A 15,473-nucleotide genomic window follows, 5' to 3' on the forward strand; every position below is an offset into this window, starting at 1 on the left:
TTACCTGCTCAGTTTGTGAAGCTCGTTCTCTTGAATAAATCATTCATTTTTCCTGAAGTTGTGACCATTTATTGTTGATCTATACACGTAAACTCCTTCTAGCGATTTCCGTCCCATTTGGTTAGTTTCTTCGTGGTGCGACGGCTTTATTTTATTTTATTATTATTTTTTTTTTTTGCTTTAGAGTGTAATAAACGCAATATTTGCATATATTAAGCCTTTAATCCAGTTGTTTTCACTGTGACCTTATTTGCATGTTAACTTCCTTGAATTATTTTTAGTTTATTACATTTTGGTGCATAGCCAAGTGTATAATGCTGTTTCATCCAGTTTTCACAAAACAAATGTTGCAGTTGTTTCCAAATGAATCAGTACTGTCAATGACAAATCCCACGATGGAATATATGTACAGAAGGAGTACAGTTGGAATTCTAAGATACCTGAACAGCAATCTACACATTTGCGTATGAACTTTCTTGAATCAGTTTGATTCAGTACATTTTTTGGCTCCCAATGGGGGCTTCGATCTGATAACATCCTGCGTTTATTGCTAGTGCATAGACTTTGAAACTCCTAGACACGGCTTGGGAAAAAATTAACCTCCCATACCCATGTAGAAAATGCTAACCTTTTTGTGTGTGATGTTAGGAGCACGAATGGTGTGTTCGTGTATGCTACGTGTGTTGTGAATGAACAGTATGCAGTAGATGTGGATGATGTTAGAGGATGTAGTGTCTCTTGGCGCAGCATCCCCTGCATACCGTGATGTAGTTTTGGAATATCTATTTTGTTGCCTGAATTTTCTTTGTTGTGTTTCCACTGATCTGTCTGCTGCTACCAGCATGGACTTAGCGTTGTTTTGTTTGTGACACTTCGGTCTGTAGAGTAATTTTGGTTTGCGGTAACAGTTTCCATGCATCAGAGATCTGGAAAGGTAATAGACATGGAGCTGACAGGTCAATCAATGAAAGCTCGTGGAACAAGCACAGGGCACTTTAGTGGAAGCTGTAAAATGCCAGATCGCATGCTGGCACAATTTGTTCTATTAACTTTTCGATGTGTTGGTTAGACATTACTATTTTAAAGAGGCGTTGGTTTACAGTTTCTAACTGTTTTTCGTAACCAAGATTTGCACAATAGCGGTATGTCACTTTATTAAAAACAACCAGTTTCGATCAAGAAACAGGGCATCTCCAGGTATAAAACGAAATCAGTTACAGGAAATATGTCAAATCATGACAATATTTTTCGAGATCAACACTAAAGACCAACTCCTTCAAAACAATAGAAAGCATCCAACTCACACATAAGATAACAAGTTAATGGGTCGTAGATGAGGTTTTGAGGAAGAAGCTGAGGATAGGAACCCACGTCCAGAAACGCCATAAAATGGCGCTACAGTGAGTGAAGTTTTAGATGCGCCTTGTGTAACAAACAGCAGGGTGGCCACGTGGAGCAGCTCCTGCAGAACACACAGGTCAGAGCTCATTGTCTGCGTTGTGTGCAGACCATGAAGCGGGAGACTTCAAAGTAATCGGATCTTCAAACTTGTTTTACATCGGAAAGGTACGTTTTCGCAGTTGGGTTGTTAGAAATTTACCTACAGAGGTAGCATAAAAATGTGGAAATACCAAATACACAACACAGTACCATACCTAAGACTGTGTAGGAAACACGTAGTAATCAAAACAGTTTCCAGCCATCTTGGAATGGATACATACAGTTACTGAATGGTTTTCTATTGACTATTATACCATGTTCCTTGCAAAAAAAAACTGGCAAGTTCGGGTAATGATTGTGGAGGTGGATAGCAATCACGCAACCTTCTCTCCAAAGTAAGCCACAAAGGCTCAACAATATTGAAATTCGGTGACTGTGACGGCCAGGAAGATGCGGCATTTCATCCTCGTGGTCACAAAACCAGTCCAGGTTTGTGAACAGTGGTCCTCTCGTACTGGAGCACAGCATTACCATTGGGAAACAAACATTATACCATGCTATGCACCTAGTTAGCCAAAATGATCACAGAATCTTACACAGTGTGGCGATCCTGCAGAGCAACTATTGGCAGAATGGAATACCACGATATGGCTGCCCAAATCGTTACCAGACTCCCCGACATGTTTCACTCTTCGGACGTAAACTCGGTTTGATGTTGGAAATAGTGTGAAACAAGACTCACTCGACCAAATGACTCTCTTCCATTGCTCTGTAGTCCAAATTTTATGGCTTCAACACTACGTATTTCGGCTACGGGCATTGGCATGACTGATGAGTGGTTTCGGAAAACCTGCTCGCTTGTTTATAGAGATCCCATCGTGTTGTTTTGGTGCTGACAGGATTCGGGAGCGCGACATTCAGTTCTGCAGTGACTCGTCGTACAGCTGTCGTCCTCTTATTTTTTGTCACAATCCACTTCTGTGACCGTCTGTCACAATCACTCAACACAAGCTTTCGCCCGCTTAGTGACTTAGGGGATGACGTCTTCGTCCTTTCCTTGTATGCGGTATAAATCGTCGATGCGGTCCCTCTTAAAACACCAAACGCTTCGGCTCCCTTGGTTACGGAAGCGCCCATAACACTAACATCAAGAATTCGCTACATGACCAACATTCCGACCACGAGGGACACTTACAACGTAACACTGCAGTGGCGGCGTTCGTGCGAATACAACAGTGCAGCCTGCAGGCTTGGCTAGCATCTGCATTCATGCTCCAGCAAGCGTTTCTCGCGGTGTTTCCGCATGTTCGTACAACCTCCGTACTATGTCCCCTCTACAACACCTACAAGCTTGTAATAATAATTGTGAGACACTCTGGGTTTATACAGTGATCCAGCTAAGGTGTCCATCTTAGGTATTCCCTGAATGGGTTAAGGTATTTGAATTCCGTTTTCACACGTATTAGTTGCGAGAGGGTCCTCGCTAATGACGTATAGCCTCTTTATAAAATTTATAAATTACGGAGATATTGGTGTAAACTCGCATTTTCCAAATAGAACTACTTCGATTTCTGCTGCTAGTGTCGTAGTTCTAAAAGCAACAAGTACAACGACGTTTCACTCTCCAAAATCTGATTAGTGGTTTTGGATATATTCCAAAATTCATAAATTGGTATTTATGTGTTATTAACATGAAACTTAGTGGTGCCTTACGCGGAAATTTGCGATTTCATTCCCAAATCAGGAATTACGTCACGTCGTATGGGAAGGGAACAGAGTATGATACCAATATAAAGGGGACACAGAAGAAATGTGGCTTTCATTGTCCGTGTCGTTCACGTGTGTCGAATGTTGGTTAGTTTGAAAAAAATAAACATATTTCACAAAGCCAGAGGAACTAGATATGCTACTTGTTTACAGATAACCCAGGAACAATGTGAACAGAACAGTTGAGTTGTACGCACAGAGGTATCCCAACAGACAGTGCCCAATAAGAATGACAATTTAGGGAATGTGCAGAGGGTTATTACTGGAAGGACACTGGAATACTACGTAGAGGGTAAGGAGCAACCCTGTGATCAGCGGAGCGAGGGAAACACACTGCGCAAGGCAATAAATCACTTTTTCGAAAACCAGTAATTGTCTTCCACTGCAACATACGTGATTGAAATGTCATTCATAGTTTCCTTAACAAAAAAGAGTGGCGGCCTGTGACACAACCCTCTGGGACGGCGACGCTTGAAACAGCAAGGTGTCTACACGTGCGAAAAAAAGGCCACAGCTCAGATGTTCATGTGAGCTGCAAGGTGGGTTAACGATGTTACATTAGAACCAAATTTCACCACAACATTTCCCAACGCCACTCTGGACGTGTCACACAATGGGAAGATCCCTACACACCCTCTGACGCTCATTTCACGCCTTCTTTTGACGCCTCTGCGAAGGATGTCAGAATTGCGACACTTACCTTTGAAATCACGCAGTTTTCGCATATGTGGGCGACGGAAACATTTCAGGCACATCGATGCTCATAACTGGCACGAAAAGGCCTCGGAGGATGGCATAAGGAGTGTCAATGAAACCACCCCTTCCCTTGGCGCGTTGATGGCCACACATTTCGCAGTAGAAAACGACAGCTAGCAGTGCGATGGGCAACAGGCCTAATTTGGCCACTCCTACCACCCCCTGGGTGTTTCAACCCTACATTAAGGATGTGGTTGGGCTGCAGCCCCACTCAACGTTATCTCACTCTTTTGCTGTGCCATATAGGGTGGAACAACTATGGACCGTTCAAAACTACTCGACAAAATTTGAACGTAGTCCGAGCAGGAAAGTATTTTCATGCTTTTCATCCGTCCTTTTTCAGCCTTCTTGTGGCGTGATCACGGAGGGTTCAGCATTGCCACAAGCGTGAATAAAACGATAATGTGTCCTTGTAAGAGCAAGCTGTTGGGCAACATCCTCGAAGCCACCCACGCACCTTTGTTGAGCACGTTGTAAATGTACCTCTTAAAAACTTGGACACCAATTCAGTCTCTTGGCTGCTCAAGCGCCTGAAGGTAGGCAAAACTGCACCTAAGAGTACCGAAAGGGTTACCCAACCCTCAGACGCTAGAACGGCCGCTAGGCTGAATTGGGGTCGAGGTTTCTGACAGGTACATTTACGACGTGCTCAACAGAGGTGCATGGGTGGCACAGAGGTTCTCGAGGAACTGACTGGTCTTAGAGAGACACTTTGTCATTTTATTCACGAATTTTTCACTGCCGAACCCTCCCGTGATCATGTCACAAGAGAGCGCGAAATGGAGGGGTGAAGAAGCATAAAATTTTCTGCTTCGGATCACTTTCAAATATCGTCGAATGGTTTCGAACGGTCCGTAGTGGTGGTGGTGGTTAGTGTTTAACGTCCCGTCGACAACGAGGTCATTAGAGACGGAGCGCAAGCTCGGGTTAGGGAAGGATTGGGAAGGAAATCGGCCGTGCCCTTTCAAAGGAACCATCCCGGCATTTGCCTGAAACGATTTAGGGAAATCACGGAAAACCTAAATCAGGATGGCTGGAGACGGGATTGAACCGTCGTCCTCCCGAATGCGAGTCCAGTGTGCTAACCACTGCGCCACCTCGCTCGGTGGTCCGTAGTGGTTGCACCCTGTATGACATAGCAAAAATTCCTGTCACGCTTCACCCCACAGGGGTGAGATCATATTCAGTGGGGCTGCAGCCCAGTCATGTCCTTAGAGTAGGACTGAAGCGCCCAGGGGGTGGTAGAGTGGCCAAATTACGCCTGTTGGCCATCGCACTGCGAACTGACGTTTTCTACCCCGAAATGTGTGGCAATCAACGCGCCAAGGCAAGGGGTGGTTTCATTTACGCTCTTTATGCCATCCCCTGAGGTCTTTTCGTGTCGATTCTGAGCATCGATGGGTCTTAGATGTTTTTCACTTACGCGAAAACCGCCGCAGTTCTGACCTCCTTAGCAGAGGTGTGGAAAGAAGTGGTCAAATGAGGATCCACTGCAAGTGCTATGACAGTTTGGAAGGAGGTGAGAAAACTTGGATTCCATGGTCGAGCGGCTGCTCATAAGCCACACATGACGCCGGTAAATGCCAAACGGCGCCTCGCTTGATTTATGGAATGTAAACATTGGACGATTGAACTGTGGAAAAACGTTGTGTGGAGTGACGAATTACAGTACACAATGTGGGGCTCCGATGGCAGGGTGTGGGTATGGCGAATGCCCGGTGAACGTCATCTGCCAGCTTGAATGGAGCCAACAGTAAACTTCGGAGGCGCTGTTGTTGTGGTGTGGTCACGTTTTTCATGGAGGGGGCTTGCGCCCAGTGTTGTTTTGCGCGGTCTACCACAGCACAGGCCTACATTGATGTTTTAAGCGCCGTTTGTTTCCCATTGTTGAAGAGCAATTCGGGGATGGTGACTGCATCTTTCGACACGATCGTAATGAACGGCTTGTGGTGGAGTGGTTACACAACAATAACATCGCTGTAATGGAATGGCCTGCACAGAGTCCTGAACTGAATCCTACAGAACACGTCTGGGATGTTTTGGAGTGCCGACTTCGCGCCAGGCCTCACCGACCGACATCGATACCTCTCCTCAGTGCAGAACTCCGTGAAGAATGAGCTGCCATTCCCCAAGAAACCTTCCAGCACTTGACTGAACGTATGCCTGCGAGAGTGGAAGCTGTCATCAATGCTAAGGGTGGGCCAACACCATATTGAACCCCAGCATTACCGATGGAGGGCGCCACGAACTTGTAAGTCATTTGCAGCCAGGCCTCCGGATACTTTTGATCACATAGTGTACACCCATACTCTGCAAACCACCATGAGGTGCACGGAAGGTGCATTGTACCAGTTATTAGGGTTTCTTCGTGTTACACTCACGTATAGAGCTCGGGAAGAATGGTTGTTTGAAAGCATCTGTGGGTACAGTAGTTATTCTAATCTTGTCCTCACGATCCCTATGTGAGCGATACGAAGTAAGTTGTAGTAAGTTCCTGGACTAATCATTTAAATCCGGTACTTGAAGCTTTGTTAATAGACTTCCTTGGGAGAGTTCAAGTCTGTCCTCAAGAGTCTGCCTGTGCAGTTCCTTCAGTATCTCTGTGACACTCCCCACGAATTAAACGAACCTGTGACCATTCGTGCTGCCGTTCTATGTATACGTTCAGTATCTCTGTTAGATCTATCTGGTAGGGTTCCCGCATACTTGAGCAATATTCTAGATCCGACCGCACTAGTTATTTGTAAGCAATCTCTTTTGTAGACTGATTATACTTCCCCACTATTCTACCAATAAACCAAAGTTTTCTACCTGCTTTACCCACGACCGGAGCCATGTGATTATTCTATTTCATATCCCTGCAAAGCGTTACGCCCAGGTATTTGTATGAGTTGGTCGATTCCAACAATGATTCATTGATATTGTAGTTTTGCGAAGTGCAACATTTTACATTTCTGAACATTTAGAGCAAGTTGTCAGTCTCTGCACCACGTTGATATCTTATCAAAATCTGACTGAATATTTACGCAACTTCACTATAGATAACTGCATCGTCTGCAAAAAGCCTGAGTGTACTGTTAATATTGTCTGCAAGGTTATTAATATACAACTTGAACAGTAACTGTCCCAACACGCTTCCCTGGGGCACAGCCGATGTTATTTCTACATCTGAAGATGACTCTCCATCCTAGATAACGTGCTGTGTCATCTCTACCAAAAAGTCCTCAATCCAGTCACAGATTTCACTTGATACCCCGTATGATCGTACTTTCGGCAGTAAGCGTAGGTGCGGTAATTACTAAAATGTTTTTTGGAAATCAAGTAACACAGCATCTATCTGTTCCTTCGATCCAAAGCTTTCAGCATGTCATGTGAGACAAGTGCGAGTTGGGTTTCACATGATCGATGTTTCCGAAATCCGTGCTGGTTGGCATAGAGGAGGTCATTTTGCTCAAGATACCTCATTATGTTTGAGCTCTGAATATGTTCTAAGATTCTACAACAAATCGATGTCAAGGATAGTGGACTGTAGTTTTGTGAATCACTTCTACTACCGTTCTTGGAGATGGGTGTGGCCTGTGCCTTTTTTCCAAGAACTGGACACAGCCTTTTGTTCGAGGGATCTACGATAGATTATAGTTAGAAGAGGGATAACTCAGCCGCAAATTCAATATGGAACATGACAGGGATTCCCTCAGGGCCTGAAGCTTTGTTCAATTTTAGCGATTTCAGCTGTTTCTCAACACCACTGACCCTAATACTTATATCGTTCATCTTTTCAGTGGTACGAGGATTAAATTGGGGCAATTCTCCTGTGTTTTCCTTCGTAAAGGAACATTTGAAAACGAAGTTAAGCATTTCAGCTTTTGTTTTGCTATTCTCAGTTTCAGTTCCTGTCTCATTCGTTAGGGACTGGACACTAACTTTGGTGCCACATGCTAAAGGAAGTATCACTCGAAATTCGTACATCTACGGTGGGTGCCTGGCGCACTGCTCACTTGTGGCTGGGAATGGGCTCTCCCAGCTCTTTCCTGGTCGCTGGATAGGACCTGGAAGCGTTATCAGTTGGACTGCACTTTCACCTGATTTAACGCCACTGGATGCGGTGAACTCGAAGTCTATGCTAAAGTTCCGACAATCTAAGAAGAAATTTAAAACAATCGCACTGTTGCAGCCTGTGCAGAGATATCGAAACGCTCTTCACGCTGTCCTTACACCAGCGACTGCATACGTGCATTGCAGTAGAGTGGCCATTTTCAACACTTAAGTGGCATTTTAAGGGCATGGTTACGAGCACATTCTTTTGTGATTTCCTTTTTGTTAGTGTTGCTGATGCAATTTTGCAATGTTGGTATGTGTCTTGAAAGTAAACTCCTGAAGCGAAGTTATTACCTAACAAACTCTATGCCTCGGTTTCATGTTTTACAAATCCATTCAAATTTTGATATGTACTATTCTTCCAAGGCTCTCGCAGAGACAACAACAGAACTCTTACCATAGTTAACTGGTGAGTCATCCTTAGATGGTGCGTCGTTTGCCTTCCAGCTGGTGTGTCAGTCTAGCTAGATGTAGACAAGTGTGAATAATATCAGTTTTATATTAAACTTTTCTCCACTATTCCGCTTTTATGAGCAGACTCTTAGGTGCAGACTCTTAGTTACGTTACTAGCAGCAGAAATTATTATTATTTCAGTTGAGAAAGCGAAGTTGATACTAATACCTTTGTAATTTATATAGATATGGAAAGAGACTATACTTCAGTTAGTGACGACTTTTTCACAATTCATTTCTGTGAAAACAGAACTGAAATATCTTGAATAGTTCAGGAAACACCCGAGGTGAACAGTTTAGCGTGAACAAGTGGCAACCAGGTATCGATACTCGATCGATAGTAAGACTTACTGACCTCTCCTTTCAGTTCACAGTTTGAAGCAAGGCTACGGAATACGACTTCAGTTGGGACTATAACTAGCACAGCACTGTTGTGTTCAAACTAATCTTCGGGTTCACGGCCGCACGGGACGTAACAACACACGGGACGTAACAACACCATACCATAAACTTCAACAGATTGTAGATGGCGACTTGAGGGGCTAAGGATAGGAACCTATGTCTAGAAACGTCATCCAACGACCTAATGCTCCGGTTGTATTGGCACCGACATCGGGGAATTCCGCCAGCGACCGATATCGGGCGAAGACGGTCGATCGTTTCAAAGCGGTACACCAATGCGTGCCGCCTTCTCGGTTCATGCGATCTATCGCCCGAACATACAGACGTTCGGGCGTTAGATCGCTTGCACCGAGACCGCGGATGACTTCGGATGAAGGTCGCTGGAAATCAGATCAATTTGTTTTCTTCGGTCGAATCACACGACGTTCCCACGCGCAGATCATGGTCTTTGAAAAATTTTTAAGTTTAGTAGAAGAACGAAAGAGTTTATAGCATTCTGAAGATCAGAAAGATAATAACAGGCGCATATTATTGGGTGAAATCGCTACTTTATTGGAAACCAGAAGTTTTTAACAATTTAAAAATTTAATAACAATTCATTGAACGTTACTGTGTATGACATTATGAATGTCATGTGGCTGTTAGCCATTTCAGCTTCATGTCTATACTTAATGCAACATATCATTTGCCACACAGGAAAAATCTGTATCGGAAATTATAGGCCTAGGTTATAATCTCAAAAAGTTTTCTGTTCTTGTGAAAAAAGTGTCATATGTCCATTTTGATGCTTACAGTTTCTATTGTGGATTTTTTGGGCTCTGGTAGGGGGGCATTACCTGTCTACGAATTATTATTAGTGTTTACTGGCGTTTTTATCCCAGTGAGTTGATGATTCTGTTACACGAAGTGATTTGCAAACGTGTTGTACGCGTTTACACTTTCCTGTGCTTTAGGTTTTCAAATACCTTCTTCCAAAATTTTTGTTTGTCTTTCACACGTGTGCTGGGCGGTGTGACACATGTCTGTTTTGCTAGTTCAAATGGTTCAAATGGCTCTGAGCACTATGGGACTAAACATCTGAGGTCATCAGTCCCCTAGAACTTAGAACTACTTAAACCTAACTAACTTAAGGACATCACACACATCCATGCCCGAGGCAGGATTCGAACCTGCGTCCGTAGCGGTCGCGCGGTTCCAGACTGAAGCGCCTAGAACCGCTCGGCCACTCAGGCCGGCTCTGTTTTGTTGAATTTATTGGAAGTTGTGCACGGTCTTTGTAATATTGCTTTTCAGTGTCACCACATATTAAGCCTATCTCGAGTAAACATTTCTCTCTTCATCTCATATATTCGTAAAACTTGTCTGGTTGCTCAATAACTGAGGAAGAAGTGTACAGTATTCGCCACATTCTTTTCGTGACAGATATAGGATGGAATAGATTCCGACCTTCTCGATCTCGCCAAAAACTGACGAAGACGCACTGTGATCCAGCTGTCAGCCGATGTTATCAGGCGACCTCTGGCGTCGGTGTCTGGCGATCATTGTCGGCGCCACTGTGAACGCAGAGTAACAGAGCGTCGAAGATCCAGGGGTCAACGCCTGCAGGTAGGCCACCACTCTGACAGATACGTCAGTTCGTATGCTCACTTGGGGTTGCGGTAGACGCGGATGCGTTCGACTCAGTCTTGCGTCCTAAACGTTGCTTGAACGCCTGAGACAAGTTCCGCTCGCGTTACATCAGCATACGAACTCATATTTCCTACCGAAATGGGACAGCAGCTGGCGTTGGCTCCTATTAATTGGACGATCTCTAGTGCCGGTCAATGACCTTTCAGACGAGGACGCCTACCCTCAATTAATTCCTCAAGACGCCGTTTACAATCCCTTGAGGTTTGCCAGTATGTATGTGAAACAGCATTGATCTGTGAAGTTACATTTTCGATGATAACACAGAACATAAAATCCGTTGTTTTCAACCACAGACTTTCTTGTCTAAATTGGTTATTCGTGGTGAATACGCACCACATATTTAGTCGGTGGCGTGAATGATCAACGGACCGTGCCGACCGTAGAGTTCTAAAATCGTGAGTAGATTGAGGATCACACACGCGCAAAGACAGGGGACGCAGGCGGTATCTGCTGACAATGGAACATAACCTATTTTCGCCTCACTCACACAATTTGTAGTATATTGGGGAATTTTGTGCCGTCTTTACCTCTATTTTATTGTTTCACAGAAAATCCAAGGAGGTTTTGGTATTATGTTAATAAGTAAACGGATCGAAGACGTCGGTCCAGACACTCTGTGGCCATAATGGGATTGAAACACAGAATGACCCAAAAAGGCTGAAACACAAAACATCTTTCTCCAAAACTTTTTCAAAGAGGAAGATTACACTGCACTTCCTTGTTTAAATCGTTGCATGAACGACAAAATGACAGATGTTTAAATAAATGATCAAGGGACAGCAATCAACTGAAAAGGCTCAACAGAGGAAAGGCCACTGGACCTTATGGAGCGGCAATTCGATTCTATACAGAATGTACGAAATAATTGCCCCTCTTCTAGCCGTCGTGTAGAGGAACGAAGAGTTCCTAATGATCTGAACGAGCACAAATCATTCCCTTTTTGAGGAGCGTCGCCGAACAGATGCACAAAAGTATCGGGTTATTTCTCCACCGTCGATCTGTTGTGAAAGTTTGGAACTTGTTTTATGCTCGCGTATTATGACATTTCTGGGGACCGAAAATCTCCTCTATAGAAATCAACGTGCGTCCCAAAAACAAAAATCGTATGAATCCCGGCTCGGTCTGTTCGCCCACAAGACCCAGAAGGCAGGAGAAACCTGCGCCCAGGTAGACGCCACGTTCCTTGACATCCAGAAGGCATTCGATACAGTTCCGCGCTGCTGCCTACCGAACAAAATACGAGCATACAGAATTTCGGAACAACTGTGAGATTGAATTGAAGAGTTTCTAGCAAACAGAAAGAAGACTTCACACATAAAAGAGTTAGCAGCTCGTGATCTAGTGGCTAGAGTTGCTGCCTCTGGATCACGGGGTCCCGGGTTCGATTCCCTTCCGAGGACTGGATGTTTGTGTTGTCCTCATAATTTCTTCATCATTCGGGACGTGCCGAGACTCAAAACAGAACGATTTTGAACTTGTATGGGCACTGATGACCACAATGTCGAGCGCCCCACAAATCAACATCATCATCACACATGAAGTAAGGACGGGCATGTCTCTTGGGAGTGTTATAGGACCATTACTTTTCACAATAGACAGGAAACAGTCGGAAATCCTGCACGGGTGTTGCAAGGTAGCTTGTGCTGACAAATAATTGTTAAGAAAACAATTCTATACGTTGCGCCGTTTCAGAGTTAGTTATGATTGAAGTTAGCCAATCATGCCGTTGTGCGAGCAAATTCAAGCTGCCCGCCACATACAATTACTGTCAATTATTGTCATAGCGTAAATGATAGCGTACGAGACTGGTCAGTCATTGACTCGGGTTCGATCCTTACTACAGTCCCAGGTCCAATTTGTGTATCGCTCTCTTGTTTGGTGAATCGGAAACGGCGCAACATGTCAGATTTTTTCGTAAGGATTATTTCTCACCACATCCTACCCTGCAACGCCCCCACAAGCTTTGCAGACTGTTTCTGACCACTCTGTACAAGGAACGATCAAGAAGTTTTCGTTTCAGGGGGTTTCTGCAGCGTATATGCAACGCAGTGCGTCTCCGATGCGGGTATATAAACACCGACATATAGGCAGAGGGTTAGTGTGGCCTTCGAACGGAAACCTTTTGATCGCCCCTTACATATAAATGAACTAGTACGGGGTGTTCAAAAAGTCTCTCCGCAGTGCCGTATTATTGTTAGCCGCGCGTGCCGTATGATTGTTCGCCTGCCTGGGTTACTTCCCTTCAAGTGGACCCTCCCAACATTCCACTGTTTCGTTTATCTCAACCAGCGTCAGTTTCGTTACGTGTTGACGTGAAAGTTCAAGTTTAGTTCCTTTGTTCGTTTGTTTCATTTTTGTCACTGTTGAAATACTAACCATTGAAGAACGTGTGTTTTTAGTCGATCAAGTGTTCAAAGCTGGCGGTAGATACACAGTTTCAGTTCGTCAAACATTTAATACAGTTTTCCCGGAGATCTGATTAACAAATTTCGAAGTACGGGTTCAGTGACAGATGCACCGAGAAGTGGTCGTCCTAGCGTTTTGTCTGAGGATAAACTACTCGATATTTCCGATAAAACGTGCATGAGTCTGAACAAGTCAGTAAGAAAACTCGCCCAGGAAATCGATACTAGTGTCGAAACGGCCCACACAGCTGTAAGGAAAAAATTAGAAATTTTCCCATACAAAGTGACAGTGGAGCAAGAACGGAAAAATACTGATCATTGCAAGAGACTGCATTACTGTCAATGGTTCAAAAATTTCGTTCAACAAAATGGAAGGAATATTCTTAATGAAACGTTTTTCACTGATGAGGCGTGGTTTCGTTTATCCGAGTACATGAACTCACAAAATTCTCGAAAGTGGAGTACTGCAAATCCATTGTGTATTCAGGAGGAACCACTTCATTCTGTGAAAATAGGAGTTTGGATTGCAATTTCTAGACGTTAGATTGTGGGTCCCATATTTTTCAACGAAACAATAAGCGCACAACGATACTGCAGTGATATTCTGTACCCTTTCATAGGAGAACTTGTGTTGAGTGAAATACTGAATGGGTTATTTTCAACAAGATGGTGCAACCGCGCGTACAGCTCGCGTTTCGATGTCACTGCTTGGTGATGTTTTTGGTGATCGCATAATTTTATAGGGACTTTGGCCTCCACGATCGCCTGAACTATCACCACATGACTTTTTCTTCTAGGATGCAGCGAAAGCAACTGTGTATAAAAACCGTCCAAATTCCATCGATGAATTGAAAACTGCAATATCCACTTTCACTGCTTCTATTAGAGAAGAAATGTTACAGCTTGTGTTTTGTAACATGATCAGACGAATTGAATTGTGTATTCAACAACAGGGGGGACACTTTCAACATCTAAAGTGAAAATTTGTAAGTAAAAACGAATATTCAATAAATTAATAACTTGTACTTTACTGAGTTTAATCTCGATATATTCACTGCGGCATAGGGCACGCGCGGCTAACAATCATACGGCACTGCGGAGAAACTTTTTGAACACCCCGTATATAACGTCGGCTGTTCGATGTGGATTTTCACAGGTGATGCTGTTGTACACAAAGAAGTCGCAAAGCTAGAAAATTGTAACGAAATGCAGGAAGACCTACAGATGATCGATGCTTGCCGTAGGGAGTGGAAATTGACTCTCACTATACACAAACGTAACGCATTGTGAATACGTAGACAAAAAGGCCTTTTGTTGTATGATTACACGATTCCAGAACAGTTACTGAAAGCAATTATTTCCATGAAATACCTGGAATTATGCATATGGAACGATTTGAAGTGCAATGACCACATAAAATTAATCGCGGGTGAGACAGTTGCCAGACTCAGATTCACTGGAAGAATTCTCATGAAAACGACTTAAAAGAAATATCGGAATGGTGCGAAAAGTGGCAGTTGGCCTTAAATAACAGTAAGTGTGAGATCATCCACATGAGTGCTAAAAAGAATGGGTTAAACCTCAGTTACACGATAAATCGGTCTAATCTAAAAGCCGTAAATTCAACTAAATACCTAGGAATTACAATTACGAACAATTTAAATTGGAAGGAACGCATGGAAAATGCTGTGGGGAAGGCTAACCAAAGACTGCGTTTCATTGGCAGGACGCTTAGAAAATGTAACAGACCTACTAAGGAGACTACCTACACTACGCTTGTCCGTCCTCTTTTAGAATACTGTTGCGCGGTGTGGGATCCTTACCAGATAGGACTGACTGAGTACATCGAAAAAGTTCAAAGAAAGGCAGCACGTTTTGTATTATCGCGAAATATGGGAGAGAGTGTCACAGAAATGATACAGGATTTGGGATGGACATCATTAAAAGAAAGGCGTTTTTCGTCGCGACGGAATCTCCTCACGAAACTCCAGTCACCACCTTTCTCCTCCGAATGCGAAACTATTTTGTTGACACCGACTTACATAGGGAGGAACGATCACAAAGATAAAAAAATGGGAAATGAGAGCTCGTATGGAAAGATATAGGAGTTCATTCTTCCCGCGCTCTGTACGAGATTGGAATAATAGAGAATTGTGAAGGTGCTTCGATGAACCCTCTGCCAGGCACTTGAATGTGATTTGCAGAGTATCCATGTAGATGTAGATGTAGGTTAACAAAGGAAGTAGCCTACAAAACACTCGTTCGACCAATAGTTGAATATTACTCGTCAGTGTAGTATCCGCACCAGATAGGACTGACAGTGGAAATAGAGAAGACCCATAGGAGAGCAGCACGTTTCGTGACAGGTTCATTTAGTAAACACGAAAGCATCATGGAGGTGACGGACGTCGCAAGAGTAGCATTCTGCATCACGGTATAGTCTAGTGTTAAAGTTCCTAGAGC

This window comes from Schistocerca americana, chromosome 2 (genome assembly GCF_021461395.2).
Source record: "Schistocerca americana isolate TAMUIC-IGC-003095 chromosome 2, iqSchAmer2.1, whole genome shotgun sequence".
NCBI lineage: Eukaryota > Metazoa > Arthropoda > Insecta > Orthoptera > Acrididae > Schistocerca > Schistocerca americana.